This window comes from Schistocerca gregaria, chromosome 1 (assembly GCF_023897955.1).
Source record: "Schistocerca gregaria isolate iqSchGreg1 chromosome 1, iqSchGreg1.2, whole genome shotgun sequence".
NCBI lineage: Eukaryota > Metazoa > Arthropoda > Insecta > Orthoptera > Acrididae > Schistocerca > Schistocerca gregaria.
Window position 1 is genome coordinate 1,054,946,003 of NC_064920.1, and position 23,573 is coordinate 1,054,969,575.

Consider the following 23,573-nt stretch of genomic DNA (forward strand, 5'->3'; position numbering starts at 1 on the left):
AACTTTACCACCCATTATTAAAGCTGTCAGAGCTTCAGAAAGGAGTTAAATATGTAGCACAAAATTTTTGTTCATCTGCCCAATTTCTTAAAATGTATGACAGGTAGCAAAACAAGTTTTAATTCCAGATTATAATCATTTCTCTTGGGCAACCTCTTCTATTTCATTGACGAATTTCTATTCAAAAACTGGTAGCCACTAAAAATAATTGTTTTTTAATGTAGTTGCATGATAAGGTACGCGTACCTAGTGAAGCGGCTCGTTAAACATCATTTCGAAAAAATAATGATTCAAATGATCGGTGGAACATGTGGATAAGTAACTCTGTGCTACCACAGATTAGTCTATATTGGAGATGTACTGTTGGGGGGAAACACTACTCCTTTAGGAAAGTAGGAAAATCAACGAATTTGTCGGTAGCCGCTATGGTAGTCCTATGTAACCAACAGTTGGTTGCTGATTGGCCGATAAACATCATCGTAACGTTATGGGCAGCTCAAGATTCTGTCGATCTCCGAAATGAACAGTAGTACCGGCTCCGTTTCCTTTGAAAGATAAACTATTCGGCGTATTGTTAGCTACTGTTATGGAGGTCATTCAAAACCAGTTTTCGGACTGTGTTTGGCAAAACTACAATATCGGAACGACGTTCGCAAACGAAAATTTTCTACATCAATATTACGTTTATGTCCTATCTGACCTGTGCTTATACCGTTAACCGTGTCGCAGAGTGAGGAAATCGGCGCTTTTCTCCAGTAGCTGCTGTGGTGGCCTTACGCAACGTCATCGTGACGTCCGGGAAAAGCAAGCCGAAAAAAAAGACAGAGGTTACTTCGATACTTGAGTTGGAGAGGATCTAATAACGCAACCGCTCTTGTTGGAAAGAAGACAACTTGCTTTTCTCGGCAGTATCTGCAGTGCCGAGACACGCTTCCACCCGTAAGATTACATTCGCTCTCCAGTTCTGTACTTAGTACAGCACATCGTGATCTAGGGGTCTCCGCGATCATTTTGTGCTTGTGAACGCGTAGGCCTCCTAATGAGTTCTAATTTGAGGTATTTTTGTCGGGTTTACTCGCTAGTGAGACTCAGCTGCATTGCATAATCTGATGTTTGACAGTCTGATTTTAGGATATGATATCGGGCGCGAAAAAACAGCATAGCCGTAAACTTGTTTATAAGGCTGTGTTCAGCAACTTCTGCTTTGTAAAATCATAAGATTTAAAATAAAGACCATAAACTGTGCGTATGGTCTATCCAATAGGAATGCTATGAGCAGCATCTTATATTTACTTGTATGTCTAGAACACACTGTAGGGACGTCACCTGGTAAATAAAGCTTCGTAACACATTAAAACTGTGTGCCGGAACGAGATGCGAACTCGGGAACTTCACATTTTGCGGACAAGTACTCTACCGACTGAGCTACCCAAGCACATCTCTGGATGCGTCCTCACAGATGTACATTCGCCAGTACCTCATCTCTTACTTTCCTAGAAGCATCTGGCAACTGTCTGTTACCACGGTATTCGACACTGCTCTCAAAACGTTTGCTGGAATGTTAATGCAGCAAAGGTCGAAGCAGATGGAAAGCGACTGCTCCTATCAGTAACAATTATCGGAATTTAATTCTTCTGAGTGTATCCACAATTGCTTTGGACTGTGAACGTCGCATTAGATCTTCCTGTACGTCGCTTCCCATCAGAAACGAGTCCCTGGCGCTGATTCGAACATAGTACGACGATACGAGCTGTGTTCTCCACGCCTTTATGGACGGACCTGCTTCATGTCAGCGATTCCTACTGTCGTCGAGGAATGAAGATCTGATGGTGATCTCTTAGAAGATTGAAACCGGTCATATAAAAAATAAAAATAAACAATTTAAATGCGATCAGGACTGTATTTATTGAATAAGTTAAAATGTAATGGTTTTGTGAATACAGAAAAGAGATTTATCTTGTGTAGGAATCGACTAAGCGACAAACATTTCCCGGTTTCAAGGAATTTTTTTGTTCCCCATTTCTAACCGGTAATATACTGACACGCACTATACGGGAGTAAGAAAAATTCTTACGTGCAGTATGGATCTTGCTAAATTAAGAAAAGAACGTTCTGTTACTTCATTTCCGCGTTAAAAGATTCTAGCGATCTGGATTGAGAGATTATTGTCAAAGACGATTTAGTTAAAGCAGTGATGTGTGTAACGTTCACTGCTGAAGTAACTACTGCATGCAAATGTGCAAACAGCAAGTTAGTTAGAGAAACAAGTGCAGTGAGGAACGATTCAATTAATGAGAATTTACGCCTGTCTTACTAAGCAAAATTAACTTTGCCTGCATATTTTTACTATAAGCACATAAACCAGAACTGGGTAAAATTATGAAGAACGTGGGCAGTTTAATAGTGTCCGAGCCATTACCTCCCAGATGAATCAAGACCGGCTGGTAGTAGAACAAGGGGCGGGAGAAGGCGGTTGGCCACGGGTTGGGGGGGGGGGGGGGGGGGAAGGGGGATCGATACTGAAACCTGATACAGTGCACACGCGCGGCTCTGTCGTGGCCGTTATGCTACAAATAGCACAGTGCTCTTGAGTTATGAGAGACTTATGAGACAACGTGTCCAAAATAAATTGAGCCCCAAGAGTGGCTTCTCGGACCTAACGAGAGCACTTTCCGATTGCCTCTGAACCGAGGTAGATGCAAACTACGGGAAGCTTTGAAGCCGTGAAGCGCTTTACATGGATGCTACGGTTATATCACACAATCGCTGAAAAACTTCTCTCCTGCCACTTTACGGCACTGCAACAGTCCCATCTGATGACTTTCCGCTCATTGTAGATCTACCATTTGATTCTGTAGCCCATTTCATTGCTGGTTTTGCGAGGTCTGTTAAAGCTAGAGGTATCATTGATACCAAATCTTGTCAATTATGTTCTGCACTTTCATTCTGAAATGTTCTCATTGTATGGAGCATAATGTCTAACGTTTTTGGGGTATCTGCTCAATGAAGTACCCGGCACCAGTTTGATGTACGAGGAGGTGGTACACATTTCAAAGGAAGCGTATGACATATGGTATTTTATAAACTCACGATTTTGTTTCTTTCTGTCACATATATTAATCGTTTATGATTGCTATTAGAAATAATTTACTGACTATGAAAGGTGAAATTCATCATTTCATTAAGGAGTTACGTAGACTGAAATCTTGTATATAAAAATTTTATTTCAGTCGATTTAGTAGTTTAAAATTGCCACCAATGGCTACATACATCTTCTGCATCTGTGTGATTGAGGGGTATAGGCGCTCAACGACGAGGCTATCACTAGAAACGAATGTAATTAAAATTAGACGCCCACCCGGCCAGCCTCGCGGTCTAGCGCGCTGCTTCCCGAGCGGGTTGGCGTACCGGTCTCTAGTACGAATCCGCCCGGCGGTACTATCTTAGAAGAACTCAACATTTATGGAATTGATGATTTTAGGGATGGCTATTTTGAATCGTACTTAACAGATTGCTGGATGACCAAAAAATGTTGGAAGTTTAAAAAATTTTAGTGACTAGGTTGAAATCAAAAAGCGACTGGTTCAAATGGCTCCGAGCACTATGGGACTTAACATTTGTGGTCATCAGTCCCCTAGAACTTAGAACTACTTAAACCTAACTAACCTAAGGACATCATACACATCCATGCCCGAGGCAGGATTCGAACCTGCGACCGTAGCGGTCACGCGGTTCCAGACTGAAGCGCCTATACCGCACGGCCATATCGGCCATCAAAGAAGGGACTCTCACAGGCTTCAATTTTGGTTCCACACTCATTCTCTACACGAATGACCATTCAGCTAACATTTAACAAGCATAATTAGTACTTTTTCCATTTGATATTAGTGTCACAATTAATATCATTAGAAATAAAACAACAAAAAAGATTTTAAATGAAATTTTTCGAGGAATTGTTGAGTAGTTCTCAGAAGATGGACTCTCCATAAATTTTGAGAAAACACGTTATACTCAATTCTCTACAACAAATATAGTGATATCAGTAACTCATCTAGCGCATGAGCAGGTCAGTAAATAGAATAAAATGCACCAGATTTTGGGGTGTGCATGTTGTTGAAGAGGTGAGCTCTAAGAAGCATATTATTGAGCTGCTTAAACAATGAAGTTCAGTTACTTTTGTTCATCACACAGTTTCTAATTTTGGAAAATAAGGAATTAACTTCCTGGCACACTTTGCACTTTTCCATTCAGTAACGCTTTATGGAATAACTTTCTAGGGCAGCTCATCACTTAGAAAGAAAGAACCGATTGCACAAAACCGAGCAGTTAAGAATAATATGTTACGTTTACCCAAGGACGTCATGTATATTATGTGTCCGTGCTAGTCTTCAAATATGTGAGTCCAGGAATCTTACGTACTCGCTAGACAAACAATTCAGACAAATTGTCTTAACGAGTTTTATTACAAAATGAAAAGATATAATACTTAACTTCGCAATTACACAGATCTGTCGCAAGCAAAGGGTGATCTACGAATTAATGGATCTCCTTCAGTATAAACAATTTCAAGTCTGTGCTACATAAAGTGTACAAGAGAAATGACTGGTGTCGATGCTGCTATAGAACTTGCTAATCTTGAAGCTGCTATTCAACTGGGCTCGTTGTGACCCAGCGGTTCTAGGCGCTTCAGTCCGTAACCGCGCTGCTGCTACGGTCGCAGGTTCGAATCCTGCCTCGGCCATGGATTTGTGTGATGTCGTTAGGTTAGTTAGGTTTAAGTAGTTCTAAGTCTAGTGGACTGACGACCGCAGCTGTTAAGTCCCATAGTGCTCAGAGCCATTTGTACCATAAACTGGGGCGTCACAAGTCGGTCGCGGCGGTTTTGACCTCTTCACAAATGGGGTGCTGATGTCGCGTTGGCTTCCTGGAGAGGGGTCGGTCAGAGAGCTGTTGGTTCAAATGGTAGCAGTCGCGCGGTTCCAGACTGAAGCGCCTAGAACCGCTTTGCCACACTGGCCGGCAGCGAGCTATTGGCTGATTTCATCTCACAGCCTTCTCTTCCCTGTCGTTCCCGACTGGCTTGCCGGTGCTTGACTTTACTCATAACAATGCAGGTAACTCTTTAAGGAGCTAGGCCGTCACATTAAGTATATTCGCTAATTACATTTGTCATAAATAATCCAGAACAATTTGAGAAGAACACTGATGTCCATACCTACAATCCTAGAAGGCAAAATGACCTCTAGTACACGTTATTAAAGCTGTCAGTGGCTCAGCAAGGAGTCAAATATTTCCGGCTACAGGAATCTTTGATCATTTGCCAAATACCATAAAATAAATGACACGTAACAGAGTATGTTTTAAATGTAAGTCAAAGTCATTCCTCCTGGAATTCCTCCTGGATAACTCCATCTACTCTGCATATGAATTTCTGTTAAAAAAATGAGTCACCAGTAAAATAAAAAAAGTGCATTCATTGATCGTGTATACATATCCCGTAAATTGATTCGTTGCACATCATTTCGATAAAAGAATCGTTCAAATGATCTACGGAACCTATAACTAACTAACTAACTAAAAGCCCGCCTGGTTGGCCGTGCTGTGTAACACAACGACTTTCCGGGTGCGAAGGACTCCCGGTCCCCGGCACGAATCCGTCCGGCGGATTTGTGTCGAGGTCTGGGGAGCCGGCCAGTCTGTGGATGGTTTTTAGGCGGTTTTCCATCTGCCTCGGCAAATGCGGGCTGGTTCCCTTCATTCCGCCTCAGCTACACTATGTCGGCGATTGCTGCGCAGAGAAGTTCTCCACGTATGCGTACGCCACCATTACTCCACCACGAAAACATAGGGGTTACACGCGTTTGGTGTGACACGTTCCCTGGGGGGTCTACCGGGGACCAAACCGCACAATATCCCTGCGTTCACTGTGGGTTGTCGGAGGGGTGAAGAGAACTGCGGTAGACGTCGTGGGTGGGTTGTGGACCACTGCGGCTGCAACGGGGACGGAGCCTCTCCATCGTTTCTAGGTCCCCGGTTAACATAACATAACGTATCTAACCTAAAACTCACATGGGGATTAATTTAAAGCATGAAGTTCTCTCGTCTATGTACTGTAAAAGATTTTGGGAAGGATATATGTGGATCCAGGAGTAGAACTGTGGCAGTGAAAGCGTTAAGAAGGGCGAAAGTGCACCGGAGTAGGGCGGCGTTAAGCGTTCGGTAATGACAGCATCGACAGTAGCGCTGAGGCGTTGTGTGGGAGCGACGCTGACGGCTGCTAACAGATCGCCCGCTACCGCCAGCAACACATTCATGGACAGCGGAGCGAGACACTTATCGCCGACAGCCGTTCATTTCTCTCTGCGCGTGGCCCAGTGGCCTTCCGACCGGCAGCGCCCAGGAGCCACTCCACCGACGCTGGAACAATGAAACCGCTTACGTAAGCGGGCGCGGGGCAATTCCTCACCGCCGCTCGACAAGGCGCGCGCCCGATCGCAGCCGGAAATCGGTCCTCGGACGCGCCGAGCGAGATGTTTGTCGGCCGGTGAAGGAGCGGGGCTCTACCGAAGCGGGAGGGCTTAAATCTTTCCGATCGGTTGGTCGCGCAGTGAAAGTTATTAGAGGCGCAGGGAAGGAATGTGTCGCCGCCGACATTCCCGTAGCGTGTCGCCCATTTGTTGGTACTTGTAGCGGCCGACCGCGCGTGATCGGTCCGTTTCTCTGCTGGGAACCCACCCGTCTGTGTAAATTCTCGGGGCTACTCTTTTGTATGCATCTGCGTTGGAGGCGGCGTGCAACAACGCCGGCATTGGCATGCGTTCTGCGGCACACGTTGAGAGTGGCGCACCGAAAGTCGCGAGCGACGGTGCGTGCATTGGCAATCTCTTTGTCGGCTGAGAATGCTTTTGCCCACTCACTTTCTCCCGTTCGTAGATTTGTAGAGAGACTGTCATTCGTATCCAACCAGAGTAAAGCTGCGAAGGTCGATGAGACTTTCTTAGGACACACATGGCAAACATCAGTGCCAATTTCTGCAATTACTAGTATGGCAGTTGTAGAGAACGCTGATTTGAAAGTATTTTGTTGGTCTATGGGTACACCAATACAGGCAGATCAAACCAACAGGGCTGCCTGTCCACAAGTCACTTAGCATTTAAAAAATATGGATTTCATATCCTCTAAAAGGAAGTTACAGAGAATCATCTACATCTACATCTACATACATACTTCACAATCTACCATAAGGTGCGTGGCGGAGGGTACCTCGTACCGCAACTAGCATCTTCTCTCCCTGTTCCACTAACAAACAAAACGAGGGAAAAATGACTGCCTATATGCCTCTGAATGACTCCTAATCTCTCTTGTTTTATCTTTGTGATTTTCCGCGAAATGTAAGTTGGCGGCAGTAAAATAGTACTGCAGTCAGCCTCAAATGCAGGTTCTCTAAAGTTCCTCAGTAGCGATTCACGAAAAGAACGCTTCCTTTCCTCCAGAGACTCCCATCATAGTTCCTAAAACATATCCGTAACACTCGCGTCATGATCAAACCTACCAGTAACAAATCTAGCAGCCCGCCTCTCAATTGCTTCTATGTGCTCCCTCAAACCGGCCTGATAGGGATACCAAACGCTGGGGCAGTACTCAACAATAGGTAATATTAGTGTTTTATAAGCGGTCTCCTTTACAGATGAAACACATCTTCCCAAAATTCTACCAATGAACTGAAGACGACTATCCGCCTTCCGCACAATTGCCATTACATGCTTGTCCCACTTCATATCGCTCTGCAATGTTACACCCAAATATTTAATCGAAGTGACTGTGTCAAGCGCTACACTACTAACGCAGTATTCAAACATTACGGGATTCTTTTTCCTATTCATCTGGCATTAATTTACATTTATCTTTATTTAGAGTTTGCTGTCATTCTTTACACCAACCACAAATCCTGTCCAAGTCAACTTGTATCTTGCTACAGTCACTCAACAACGACACCTTCCCGTACGCCACAGTATCATCAGCGCACATTGCTATCCACCCTATCCAAAAGATCATTTATGTAGATAGAAAACAACAGTGGATCTACCACACTTCCGTGGGGCACTCCAGACGATACCCTCACTTCGGATGAACACTCACCATCGAGGACAACGTACTTGGTTCTATTACTTAAGAAGTCTTCGAGCCATTCACATACTTGGGAACCAATCCGATGTGCTCGTACCTTAGTTAGGAGTCTGCAGTAGGGCACCGAGTTCAACGCTTTCCGGAAGTCAAGGAATATGGCATCCGTTTGATACCCTTCATCCATGGTTCGCAAGATATCATGTAAAAAAAGGGCGAGGTGCGTTTCACAGGAGCAATTCTTTCTAAAGCCGTGCTGATGCATGGACAGCAACTTATCTGTCTCAAGGAAATTCATTATATTCGAAGTGAGACTATGTTCGAGAATCCTGCAACAAACCGATGTTAAGGATATTGGTCTTTAATTTTGAGGATACGTGCTTCTACTCTTCTTATATACAGGCGTCACCTGCGCTTTTTCCAGTCGCTCGGGACTTTACGTTGGGCAAGAGATTCGAGATAAATGCAAGCTAAGTAAGGAGCCAATGCACTAGAGTACTCTCTGTAAAACCGAACTGGAATTCCATCAGGACCTGGCGATTTATTTATTTTCAACCCATTCAGCTGCTTCACAACCCCAGGGATGTATATCACTGTGTCCTCCATACGGGAAACTGTACGAGACTCAAACGGCGGCATGTTTGTACGATCCTGTTGCGTGAAAGATTTCTCAATTGCTAAATTTAAAATTTCAGCTTTCGTTTTGCTGTCTTGCGTTGTCAGGTCAGACTGATCAGTGAGTGACTGGATGGGAGCCTTCGATCCGCTTACCGATTTTACGTAAGACCAGATTTCCTTGGGTTTTCTACAAGATCTTTTGCTAAGTTATGATGGTGGTAGTAGTTGAATACTTCGCGCATCGCTCTTTTTACAGCAGCACGAATCTCTACTAACTTTTGCCTGTCCTCATTCTCCCGATCTTTCTTGTACCGCGAGTGCAACTGCCTTTGCTTCCTGAGCATTCTCCGAATTGCGCTGTTAAACCACGGTGCGTTTTTTTCCGTCCGTAACCCACTTTTTCGACACATGTTTGCCCGATGCGTGATTTACAATGTGTTTAAAATTTGCCCATAATTCTTCCACGTCCATCGTACCGGAAGTAAATGAAGTCGATTCATTTATTAAGTGGGATGCTAACAACTGCTTATCTGCTCTTTCTAGTAAGAGTACTCTTCTAGATTTCTTGACCGAATTTCATGGAATCGATTGTCACAATAGAGACGCTGCTGACTTGGAATATCACGGTCTAGGAATCCAGCAGACGATGGCTGTTGATCGGGGTGATTTGAGGGGAGAACCACTAACAGAAAGAAACCTTCTTCAGTGGGAGAGTGCTGCACCTAGAGGATAGGTTACCTAGGAAAACATGATGTTTTCTGACGGGACGTCTAGTGACTGACTTTTGAATCACATGAAGGAATTCGTACTACAGGCCACCGTAACGAGTTTCCACCATTCTCTACAGTTTTCGTTGTTGTTAGACATGAGGTTGTGGTTCGTGCAGCATTTGTAAATATTTTAAGTTCCACACATTTAAGTGCCGTATAATATACATTGAGGTGACAAAGGTCATGGAGTAGCGATGTGCACATGTAGAGATGGCGGTAGGATCGCTTACAGAAAGTGATAAAGGGCAGTGCATTGACGGAACTGACATCCATACTCAGGTGATTCACGCGAAGAGGTTTTCGTAGTGATTATGGCGACACGGCGAGAATTAACATATTTTGTACGGCTAATGATAGTTATAGGTAGGAGCATGGGATATTCCATTTCGGAAATCGTTAGAGAATTCAATATTCCGAAATCCACAGTGTCAAGAGTGTACCGAGAATACCATATTTTAGGGGTTACCTCTTGCCGAGGGAAACGCAGTGCTCGGCGGCCTCTAGTTAAGGACCAAGAGGAGAGGCATTTGTGTAGAGGTGTCAATGCTAATACAGAAGCGTGAAGTAACAGCAGTAATCAATGTGGGACGTATGACGAACGTTTCCGTTTGGATAGTGCTGCCAAATTTGGCGTTAATGGTCTATGGTAGCAGACGACCGACTTACGTTCAAATGATTCTAAGCACTATTGGACTTAGCATCCGAGGTCATCAGTCCCCTAGACTTAGAACTACTTAAACTTAACTGACCTAAGGACATCTCACACATCCATGCCCGAGGTAGGATTCTAACCTGCGACCGTAGCAGCCGCATGGTTCCGGACTGAAGCGCCTAGAACCGCTTGGCCACAGCGGCCGGTCCCGACTTAAGTACCTTTTCTAACAGCACGATGTCGCCTGCAGCGCCTCTCCTCGGCTCGTGACCGTATGGGTTGGACCCTACACAACTGGAAAACCGTGGAGTCCAGATTTTAGTTAGTAAGAGATTGAAAGGTTCGAGCGTGGCGCAGATTCTACGAAGCCGTCGACCCAGGTTGTCGACAAGCACTGCGCAGGATGGTAGTGGCTCCACTATGGTGTTAGATTTGTTTACGTGGAATGGACTGAGTCCTCCGTATATTCGGCTGCTTGGAGACCATATACAGCCATTCATGGATATCATGTAGCCAAACAGCGATCTAAGTTTTATGAATGACAATGCGCCATGTCATCTGGTCACAATAATTTGTGACCGGTTTGATGATTGGTTCGAAGAACATGCTGCACAATTCGAGAGAACTGTTTGACGACCCAGATCTCCCGAAATGAATCCCATCGAACATTTATGGGACTTACTCGAGAGGTCAATTCGTGCAGAAAACCGTGCACTGGCAACACTCCTGCAATGATGGACGGCTATAGGATCAGCATGGATCAGTATTTCTGCAGAGGACTTCAAATGACTTTTTTTGAATCTATGTCATGTCGCGTTGCTGCACTAAGCCGAGCAAAATGATCCACAACACGATATTAGGAAATATCACATGACTTTTGTCATCTCAGTGTATTAAAGCTATCGGCAATATATTGTTAATGCTTTAGGTACAGAATTTTATGGCGAATAAAATCCTATATATTTTTGGAACTACCTATACAACATTTGGGCAGTTCGGCGGTAGTGGACTACGTTATAGCTTGAAAAAGGAGGAGGTCTTCCACAATGGAGCTTGTGAAATTTGGAAATTAACCGAGTTGCTTTAATGTCTTAATAATTCCACCTGCCCTGAAATTAGAAATTTTAGTTTCCAGTAACTTCTATTTCAAAACGTACTTGTGGGGTAACTAGTTTTTGATAAGAATTTTTAACAAGTTGCAGCCCTGTCAGCAACGGTGATAAATTAATATGTCAAAAGTCCTCCTCAGTTGCGAAATGTTATTGGTCTTTACCCAGGATTCAGCTAGAGCAATCTAGCCTTCGCCAGAAGCATATGCTGGCATGTATTAGTTTATTTGATGTTTCTGAAGAAGGCTAGATTACTGTAACTGAAACATGGGTAAAGACCAGTAACATTTCGCAACTGAGGCGGATTTTTGACATATGAGTTTTTGATAATGCTTCTGCTTGACTTGATTTCACTTACTGATTATTGGTATGTAGAGAATGTAGAGAGAGGAGTAAATGCAATAACGCCTAGATCTTTCTCGATTACAACGCTTTTAAATGTCAAAAGAATGTTGCTAGCTGCATGGCCATGTATCGTGGAATATTTTCTCAGTTAGGAAGACCTCAAATTTCCGTAACAATTTTTGTAATTTCAGTAGAAGACTGCAGGATAGAAACAGTGAATACCATAACTAAAAATGAAAAAGAAAAATATTTTGAACTTCTATTACAGATGCCGCTAGAGGCGAAAGTATGGAAGTGTGCGCAGGTACAATATTCTTCCCTATCCTAACGAGAAAACAAACGCAGAAGTGTAAAAACTAACGGGCGTTTCGCTATCTTCAAAAGTGACTGTATTTCGCCCGACTCGTTGTACCTAATGCCTGCAGATTACGCCAGATGTAATGAAATACAGCGTAAATAATGGCCATTTGAAGGGTCTTATCGAGTTTTAAGTATCGCTGTCCAGTTGGCTGCGTAACGGGTCAGTAAAGTCCATAACTAAGTCTCCCTGTCAGCAAGGAGAGAGTGGTTTTTGATAGGCTGTTCGCTCCTCCGGAGCTCCTTGCCCGGTTTCTGCTCCTGCGAGGTGTTTTATCGCGAACGGCGGCCTGCAGGCGGCTGGTGCCAGGTGTGTGAGGGTCGTACCCGTGGGCAGCTGCTGCCTGCGCCACGACCGCTAATTACACACACCGGTTCGGGAGATCGCCTTTGTGGAGGCGGTCGGCCGTGAAATCCTGAAATGTGGACCGGCAGAATTAATTTTGATACCTCGGTAATTTTTACTTCAAACAGAATTATAACCACGTGGAAGCGGTCTTACACAGGAGATGCTGCTGAGTGAAATGTGATGCATGTTACAAGAAACAATAAAAAAAAAGAGGGAAACAGATTTCAGCAACGTTGTGTGTAAATAGTATGCGGTTAAGGTAATGGTCAGTATTTGCAAAGAGATGGATTTTAATATTCGTCGACCCAGTCTGATTTAGTATAATAACCCTCGCGCCAACGGAACCGTACATTCAAGCCTTCATTTACTTTGCTCCAAAACATATTTAATGACACGGTATAAAATAAAACTCCTGCTTCTAGAACGAAATTTTCATTCTACAGCGGAGTGTGCGCTGATACGAAACTTCCTGGCAGATTAAAACTGTGTGCCGGACCGAGAATCGAACTCAGGACCTTTGCCTTTTGCGGGCAAGTGCTCTACGAGAGACGAGGAACTGGCGGAATTAAAGCTATGAGGACGGGCAGTGAGTCGTGCTTGGGTAGCTCAGCTGGTAGAGCATTTGCCCGCGAAAGGCAAAGGTCCCGAGTTCGAGTCTCGGTCCGGCACATAGTTTTAATCTGCCAGGAAGTTTAAAACTCCCGTTGCTATTAGTCTTATGAAGACCTTACCATTATATGCCGTGTCCACAGTTTGAATGCCAGTATCGCTCGTTTATCAAAGAAGTTTCCATTTTTGTAAGCTAAGTGAACCGCTTTCTAGTCCAACCCAGTACACATACATCTGATGGAATCGAACCAGGCACCTCTGCTTCTGTAACTGTTGATGCTAATGACCTAAAGCAAGTAATCAAGAGAAATGATGTGTTAAGAACATACAAAATAGTGACGTAGAGTTCGATTACATTGGAAAGATTAAAAAGCAGATAAAACTCAGCGGTCAACTGAGAAGGTATTCCACGATGTCACCCAACTTCTTCCTCAACAAAAGGAGACATTGAGGGGCAGTATTGAAGATTGTGATTATGAAACAGCTACTTCTTCGCACCAGTCACGTGGAATGTTGCGACTCGCGAGATGGCTCGTGTTATTTCCAGGCGACCAAAGTTTTCTTCTATCAAAAACAAACAATTTTGATAAACATACCTTTTTGCCCATAAAGAAACGTTTCCAGTGATTTAATTGTTTTCTAAGAATTTTTTTAAGCCTCAAAATCACCAATACTACACAGTATTATCTGTGTAGTTTGTCACGGCAACCATCATTACATCACATTTTATGTCATGACGGCATATTACAAAGTTATTTCATGATTAAATACAAACGACGCCGAAATCGAACTAGGTGAACTTGTATAAGTTCAGATTATGTAATTCATATAGCAAGTATATAGCGTTACGTAGCTTGACGTGACAGAAGTTCACGTAGTTTTTCGCATTTGCATGCTTCAATGTGCAACAATTTGTTAATATAGTGCCACTAAAGAAACGTATTTTCCGACACTGGAAACCAAAATCAATTAAATTGTGACTTAGTTACTTGATAAATATTTTCTCTGCTGATTTTCGTAGGCGCTTTGTAATGGCTCTAAGCACTATGGGACTTACCATCTGAGGTCATCAGTCCCTTAGAACTTAGAACTACGTAAACCTAACTAAGCTAAGGACATCACACACATCCATGCCGCGCTTTGTAATAAGTGTATTTCGCCGTAGTGGTTGCTATGACGGAAGCTATGTAATCTTCCGATCGTTACACTGTAGGAAAGACTGCAACCAGCACAAGTCCTTTTGTGAAACGATTTTACTGTAGCATTGCTAGTTTCGGGCCTGCTACTATCGCCAGATGGTTGGGTCAAATGGTTTAAATGGCTCTGAGCACTATGGGACTTAACATCTGAGGTCATCAGTCCCGTAGAACTTAGAACTACTTAAACCTAACACACATCCATGCCCGAGACAGGACTCGAAGCGGTCGCACGGTTCCAGGCTGAAGCGCCTAGAACCATTCGGCCACATCGGCTGGCGACTGTGATTCCATGGATTTAAAATACAGTTGTCAAACTCACCTGAAGATGTTTCACTTGTTGTCAATCCAAATATCACGGCAAGATATCGTCATCACCTGGCTTCAAGCAGGAAATCTCATGGTTTCTATCTTTCCAGACACATCGTAAACTGGTGTTTGGAGCACTGTTTTGCTTACTAATTCACAAGACATCGTATTTCACATATGCTATTTAATTGTTTTAATAATTGTATTAAAATCGTAAGGCGAAGAAATATTTGGTGGCAAGGTTCCTATGAGAAATATGTGTAGCCAAAGAATTGTGTTTACTCTGTATGAAGCACCAAGTAGGTGTATTTCACATGAAAATCACCGAATGTACTGTAACGCTGCCATATGTGGACACAGAGAAGCTTTAAATGGATGACAATTTGGCGAAGCAAATCGACAAAGCCGGCCGGGGTGGCGAAGCGGCTCTAGGCGCTACAGTCTGGAACCGCGTGACCGCTATGGTTACAGGTTCGAATCCTGCCTCTGGCATGGTAGTGTGTGATGTCCTTAGGTTAATTAGATTTAAGTAGTTCTAAGTTCTAGGGTATTGATGACATCGGAAGATAATTCCCATAGTGGTCAGAGCCATTTGAACCATTTTATTGAAATCGACAAAGAAAGAAGAAGGAATTGGGGTCCCTTGCCTTTACTTGCCAACTGAAACCTATGCTGGTTTCTCTAGCATCATTACAAGCACAGTGAGTGTTCGGTTACCCTCCACGCGGACGAATGTCCCCAGAAGCGGCCAGTAATCGTTTCCAAAGTGGATTCCCTCGTCCCTAGCTTCGGCGGCCAGAGCGGTCGGTCGCTTTCAGACAAGCTGCCGCTGGCTCCGGCGGACACTATCTGGCGCCACTATCGCCTTTCGTATATCATTGTAACACATCTCCGGGCTTTACACAATCGTAAACAAGGCCGCGTTCCTCCCGGGCGGCAGTTTGACGGGCCCCGGAGCTGATTGCCACTCCGGAACGATTCTCAGGGGCCATTCTTCAGCGCGACCTCGCGCGCCGAGATTTATCGCGTCGTCTGCCCGGGAGCCGGCAGCGCCTCTCGTTAAGCCGGGGCGACCGCGGGCCGTGTGTGCCCTCCGTCTGGAAGCTGCAATTAGCACCTCCTCTCCCCACGCCCAGCCCCGGCTGTACAGTCGCCACACCTGCCCAAATCACGCACAACACGACGTCCGGCGCTGCCCGTGCGTGGTCACTGCTATCGTGCACTCACTGGCAGCCATTCTTGTGCCTAGCGATACGGTATCTAACTAAAAGTGTCGATACTTTACTCATGTGTAGTATCGTGAGGAAGGAATCACACTAAAAATAGCGAGCATAGGTATCAGACGGATGCCATATTCCTTGACTTCCGGAAAGCGTTTTACTCGGTGGCCCACTGCAGACTCCTAACTAAGCAACCAGCGCATGGGATTGGATCCAAAGTATATGAGTAGCTCGAAGACTTCTCAAGTAATAGAACCCAGTACGTTGTCCTCGATAGTGAGTGTTCATCGGAGGTGAGGGTATAATCTGGAGTGCCCTAGGGAAGTGTAGTAGGTCCGCTGTTGTTTTCTATCTACATAAATGATCTTTTGGATAGGGTGGATAGCAATGTGCGGCTGTTTGCTGCTGATGCTGTGGTGTACGGGAAGGTGTCGTCGTTGAGTGACTGTAGGAGGATACAAGATGACTTGGACAGGATTTGTGATTGGTGTGAAGAATGGCAGCTGACTCTAAATATAGATAAATATAAATTAATGCAGATGAATAGGAAAAAGAATCCCGTAATGTTTGAATACTCCATTAGTAGTGTAGCGCTTGCCACAGTCACGTCGATTAAATATTTAGGCGTAACATTGCAGAGCTATATGAAGTGGGACAAGCAAGTAATGGCAGTTGTGGGGAAGGCGGATAGTCGTCTTCGGTTAATTGCTAGAATTTTGGGAAGATGTGGTTCATCTGTAAAGGAGACCGCTTATAGAACACTAATACGACCTATTCTTGAGTACTGCTCGAGCGTTTGGCATCCCTATCAGGTCGGATTGAGGGAGGACATAGAAGCAATTCAGAGGCGGGCTGCTAGATTTGTTACTGGTAGGTTTGATCATCCCGCGAGTGTCACGGAAATGCTTCAGGAACTCGGGTGGGAGTCTCTAGAGGAAAGGAGGCTTTCTTTTCGTGAATCGCTACTGAGGAAATTTAGAGAACCAGCATTTGAGGCTGACTGCGCTACATTTATACTGCCGCCAACTTACATTTGGCGGAAATACCACAAAGATAATATGAGAGAGATTAGGGCTCGTACACAGGCATATAGGCAGTCATTTTTCCCTCGTTCTCTTGGGGAGTGTAACAGGGAGAGAAGATGCTAGTTGTGGTACGAGGTACCCTCCACCACGCACCGTATGGGGGATTGTGGAGTATGTTTGTAAATGTAGATGTAGAAAATAGAAGAAGAGATAATGATGAAATTAATATAAATAATGAGAAACAATGCATACACTAAAATAATGTATGGTATTGTGCAACCGCGGCAGTCAACACAAAATTATCTAACATCCTATCATATACAAGTAACCGTAGGCGATGTTCAACTGATTCCGGAAAGTTTAAAAATTTCAAGAGATGGAATAAATGGTGAACTAATTTTTAGTATGGAGGGACGCTGTGTGGACTAAAATTGTTGTATATATTTATTGACTGTTGGCGAACTTATTAAATCCTTGATGATTGTAAAATCTACGAAGTAGTTTCTATTTTTTAAGAAAGACCAAAGAAATACCTGTAACAATCTCACGAATACAGAGTTATAAACAGTCGCTTGAAGGTAGTAACAGATGCATGTTTAATAGAAGAGCAAAGCGAGTCGAGGAAAGGACGCTCGTGCAGCCGTTTTGCATTGCCGACAAAAAAGAAAATAGAGCGCTCTTTTGGAGGCTTCCAGTTCACACGAGATTACATTTACAGATCAATAGCGGAAGCGGTTCCGAGGTACCAGATATCGAGACATGCTGTAATACCCATATCAGTACCACGGGCGACCATGCACGCAATGGCTCTGGCATCCATCCAATCGTACAGAAGGCGAACAGTGTCCTGGGATACAATATACCACGCCTGTTCTAACTATTCACGTAGTTCTGGACAGTTATTGGTTCATAAGTCACACGAGTCACTTCTCGTCCCACCATATCCCACACATTCTCAATTGGAAAGAAGACTGTAAATCGCGCTGCCCAGGGAAATTGCTGCGCGTCTTGCTTACCACACTGAGTTTCACGATCAATGTGTGGGCGTAGGCAAACAGCTGTAAATTAACTACCCTCTAAATGGTATAGAAAGGATGCTAATAAAATGTAATTCGTCTGCTAAAGAAATAGCTTACTAGGCGCTTTTTCGAGAGGTCCTTGAAGTTTGTTCATCATCCCGCGGTCCTTATCAGGTAGAACTGATAGAAGAGGTAGGGGAGATCCAATAAAGAACGTCGCGTTTGTTCGCGGGATCATTCAGGCCGCGCAGGAGTGTTAAGAGGGATGCTCAACAAACTCCAGAGGCAGACGTTATAAGCGAGGCGTTCTCCATCAGGGAGAAGTTTACTATTGAAATTTCAAGAGATTATTTGCTGGGAGGAATCGGACAACATATTACTTCCAAATTATAATTATATGAATACCTCCAGCTGCTGACGGGCGTTGATGTATATCAATGGGGACAGGTGAAAATGTGTGCCCCAACCGGGACTCGAACCGGGGATCTCCTGCTTACATGGCAGACGCTCTATCCATCGGAACCACCGAGAGAAGAGAGGATAGCGTGACTGCAGGGACTATCAAGCGCACACCTCCCGCGAGATCCTCATTCTCACCTTGTATGTCCACACACTACAATCGTAGTGTCCCACCCCAACACAATCATTACTCGTGGGAGACATTCTTACCAAGTCCCGGACATTTCCGAAAGAACAGACACCATATCCATACAAGTTTATAGTTCTTGCAACACCGGCCATGACCTCCCTCTTCTGTGTGGATGCACACATATTCTCTGAACTCTCGGTAAGAATGTCTTCCACGAGTAGTGAGTGTGTTGGGGTGGGACAGTACGATTGCAGTGTGTGGATATACAAGGTGAGAATGTGGGTCTCGCGGGAGGCGTGAGCGAGATAGTCACTGCAGTCGCACTATCCTCTGTGCCCTCGGTGGCTCAGATGGATAGAGCATCTGCCATGTAAGCAGGAGATCGCGGGTTCGAGTCCCGGTCGGGGCACACATTTTCACCTGTCCCCATTGATATATATCAACGCCCGGCAGCAGCTGGAGGTATTCATATAATTCTAATTTCGTTCTAAGCAGCTGCAGGTCATCAATGGTGTCTGTACTTTCGGACATATCCGAAAGAACAGACACCATAGCCCTATAAGTATACATAGTACTTCCTCCCATATACGTCTCTTCAAATGACCACAACGAGCAAATTAGAGGGATTAGAGTAATACAGAGACGTATCGACAGTTGTTCTTCCTACACGACTTTGCCGAATGGAACAGCGAAGGGGAGTTCAGTCAGTAATACCAGAAGTATCCTCCGCCACACACCGTCATGTATATTGTTGTAGATATGCTTATTCCATATCATGCAATTGTGTTCTGAAGAAAATATTAAAATCAAAAAATATCTGCTACAAAAACAGTTACAGTCGACTACGGAAAATTCGAGGTTCGATTCAAGATTACCAAAAACAGGATACCTGAGAAAATTATAGTTATTTAGGCAGCGACATACAACTGCATAAAGACAGACGTGGAAAAGAAAACCAACAATTTTCAGCATATGCTGATACGTGGAACTATATAGACAACCTTAAATACACTCCTGGAAATGGAAAAAAGAACACATTGACACCGGTGTGTCAGACCCACCATACTTGCTCCGGACACTGCGAGAGGGCTGTACAAGCAATGATCACACGCATGGCACAGCGGACACACCAGGAACCGCGGTGTTGGTCGTCGGATGGCGCTAGCTGCGCAGCATTTGTGCACCGCCGCCGTCAGTGTCAGCCAGTTTGCCGTGGCATACGGAGCTCCATCGCAGTCTTTAACACTGGTAGCATGCCGCGACAGCGAGGACGTGAACCGTATGTGCGGTTGACGGACTTTGAGCGAGGGCGTATAGTGGGCATGCGGGAGCCCGGGTGGACGTACCGCCGAATTGCTCAACACGTGGAGCGTGTGGTCTCCACAGTACATCGATGTTGTCGCCGGTGGTCGGCGGAAGGTGCACGTGCCCGTCGACCTGGGACCGGACCGCAGCGACGCACGGATGCACGCCAAGACAGTAGGATCCTACGCAGTGCCGTAGGGGACCGCACCGCCACTTCCCAGCAAATTAGGGACACTGTTGCTCCTGACGTATCGGCGAGGACCATTCGCAACCGTCTCCATGAAGCTGGGCTACGGTCCCGCACACCGTTAGGCCGTCTTCCGCTCACGCCCCAACATCGTGCAGCCCGCCTCCAGTGGTATCGCGACAGGCGTGAATGGAGGGACGAATGGAGACGTGTCGTCTTCAGCGATGAGAGTCGCTTATGCCTTGGTGCCAATGATGGTCGTATGCGTGTTTGGCGGCGTGCAGGTGAACGCCACAATCAGGACTGCATACGACCGAGGCACACAGGGCCAACACCCGGCATCATGGTGTGGGGAGCGATCTCCTACACTGGCCGTACACCTCTGGTGATCGTCGAGGGCACACTGAATAGTGCACGGTACATCCAAACCGTCATCGAACCCATCGTTCTACCATTCCTAGACCGGCAAGGGAACTTTCTGTTCCAACAGGACAATGCACGTCCGCATGTATCCCGTGCCACCCAACGTGCTCTAGAAGGTGTAAGTCAACTACCCTGGCCAGCAAGGTCTCCGGATCTGTCCCCCATTGAGCATGTTTGGGACTGAATGAAGCGTCGTCTCACGCGGTCTGCACGTCCAGCACGAACGCCGGTCCAACTGAGGCGCCAGGTGGAAATGGCATGGCAAGCCGTTCCACAGGACTACATCCAGCATCTCTACGATCGTCTCCGTGGGAGAATAGGAGCCTGCATTGCTGCGAAAGGTGGATATACACTGTACTAGTGCCGACATGGTGCTTGCTCTGTTGCCTGTGTCTGTGCCTGTGGTTCTGTCAGTGTGATCATGTGATGTATCTGACCCCAGGAATGTGTCAATAAAGTTTCCCCTTCCTGGGACAATGAATTCACGGTGTTCTTTTTTCAATTTTCAGGAGTGTAGTTGAGTTGCCAAAGCCATGCCGTTCGTAGAGTCCGTAACACCTGCTCCGTTCACCACCGCCGGTAATCACAAAGACAAATGTTTCTTGCGGTCGAGACTGTTTATGTTCATCTTAAAATTCCTGAGCTACCTCCCATATAAGTCAGATGAAGTTCGGGTTCACACATTAAAACGTATGATGTCACTGACAGTGCGTTTATATGAACCCTGTCAAAATTTTCCTCGCATAAGAAAATTGCACTTCTGTCCTCGCCTCTGTTAACAGTGAAACCGTTAAAAAAATTAACGGTTCATAGCTAATAGGCGGCCACGAGGTACTGCAGGCTGCCACGCGCCGCGCCTCCATGTTCTCGGCTTCGCTCCCTGTCGCGTCCTTCTGCGACGTGCGCCAGCCGACCCACACCGCTCGCTTTCTACGCGTTCCTCGGCCGACGTACTAATTAAAAACCACCACAGCTGCGATTAAGAAATTACTTAGGCGCTGCGTAGCACCCATAATAATGACCATAACTCGCTGGCGAGGTCACCGGAATTAATACGGGTATTATGGTGCTTCCTAAAATAAACACGGTCCGGAATGCGGCGTCTAACTGGAAATTACAATGCCTGCCGCATACAGATGCCTCGCGTCCGTCTGACCGATTAATATGTAAGGCGATGCGCTCCATTAGCGTCTCCCGGGGTAACTGAACCGACCGTCATCCTGCGCTGCAGGTAGGATGTAGCGTCCGCAGACGCCGAGCTCGCTGCTAAGCATCTCGGACCCAAATAATGAGGTCGAAGCACACTGAAATAAACGAATTGTCTGTGAGTGATTCGGAGTGAACAATAGTAATTGACCCGACAGCAGGTACAGTACAGCTTTTCTTCGTCGCGGCACTAGAAGGTTCCGGTGGCGGGTCAAGAGCCCTGGACCTCCTTATACCCCCCGTATCTTTTTTGTCCTGCACAGACAGGAACGAGATTGAACCCGGGATCTCCAGCGTCCAGTCTACCTGCTATATCAGCATGGACACGTGTTTTTACTTACGTGCCATACACTGAGGTGAAAAAGTCATCGAGTACCAAAGGCCGCGCGGTCTAAGACGCTACAGTCATGAACTGTGCGGCTGGTCCCGGCGGAGGTTCGAGTCTTCCCTATGGCATGGATGTATGTGTTTGTCCTTAGGGTAATTTAGGTTAAATTACCCTATGGACAAACACATACATCCATGTGTGTAAGCCTAGGGACTGATCACCTAAGCAGTTAAGTCCCATAAGATTTCAAACAGATTTTAACATTTTTTTAAATACCAAAGTTATAAACCAGGTTGCTTGGTTCACTGACTGTTTATAAATTAAAGTTGAAACAAACGAGCCCTCGGTCACAAATTTTAGTCTTATTAACCAGGTTTCAACACTTCTAAGAGTGCCTTCATCAGAATTTAAATGTTTAATGTGGCGTATACCATAATTACAAAATTATGGGAAAAGAATTTTTTTAATTAAAGGTGTAAGACCACAGGCGTCACTGGACACGGATCTGGAGGGGCGTGTGGTCAGCACACCGCTCTACCGGGCCCTACGTCAGTTTCCCAAACCGACTGACTGTGCCTAGGGAGTTAAAAATAGTGGGGTACGATGTTCGAGCATCTCGTCATAAACCACACAATGCTAAGCGACTATTGAGATGGTATAAAAAGCGACGCCATTGGACAATGAATTACGAAACAAGTTATTTCGAATGATGAATTAGGCCATACTAAGTGGTAATCCGATAGAACGGTTTGGGTTTGGCGATTTCGGGGAGAACCTTACCTACCATCACGTGTATTGGTAACTGTGTAGTACAGAGAAGGTGGTTTTACGGCGAGGGGGCATTTTTCGTTATTGGCATGTGGTCTCGCAATTATGCTTAAGGAAATGCTTTATACGGAGGGATATGAATCCATTTTATAGCGTAGTGTGTACTGCGTACAGTGCAGGAACAATCCGGAGACGATTATTTGAGCATGACATTGTATCCTACCATAAGGCAGTATTTGTGAGGCAGTGGTCTGGGGGCAGCAACATTTCTAAAATGGACTGTCCTTCCCAGAATCTCGTTCGGAACCAAATGGGACACCTTTGGGACGAGTTATAACATAGCTCCAGACCCAGGTGTCCAGTATCAGTATCTTCTCTGGTTTGGGCTCTTGAGGAGGAATGGGCTGGCATTAATGTCACCTAAGGATACTTTCGACCAGATCGTGTAATATACTACAGTAGCACTTCCAAATCAACGAAGCAGGCTAAAGCTAAGAGACTGGTTTTTGCTGTATAGACTTTATCCTCCACTGCAGCTGATTTGTTATAATCAGCTTTCATCTCATATCGAATGACCGGTTTCCAAATTTAAACATGTTTAGTATGTTAATGTGAAATCAGCAAACTGTGTTACCTTATTTTATGTTGCCAATATATATATATATATATATATATATATATATATATATATATATATATATATATATTTCTATCCACGCTTTATTACGACATGTAGGTGCAAGAGCTTTTGTTATATTATTTGTAAATTTGCGTGAGATTCATGAAAATGCGGTATCATGAGTAACGAAGACATGAATGATTATTTACGCTGCTTTAAGATCGAAATGTAAGTAACAAAGTGAGAAAGAGAGGCCATATCCATGACCTGTTAATAATACAGTTTCAACAACATTTCTTGTGACATAAGGGTTCTATATTTACCTGAAAGTGTTTATATTCGTAGGACAGACTTATGTTGTTTCAGATGAGGAAACGCAATTCCATTGCTTTATGCAGGATCGATGCATACAGACCGAATGCATTACATCTATCTGATAGGTTATT

The 23,573-nt window shown here is 44.9% G+C and overlaps 1 protein-coding gene and 1 non-coding gene across 3 annotated transcripts in view; both read left to right on the forward strand.

The window, feature by feature from the left end:
- The window catches only part of LOC126281023 (ras-related and estrogen-regulated growth inhibitor-like), a 557,894-nt gene that overhangs the window by 301,062 nt on the left and 233,259 nt on the right, over positions 1–23,573 (forward strand). The window lies entirely within an intron of this gene.
- Trnat-ugu (transfer RNA threonine (anticodon UGU)) lies at positions 18,626–18,700 on the forward strand. The gene has a single exon. It is a non-coding gene; the product is annotated as a tRNA-Thr (tRNA).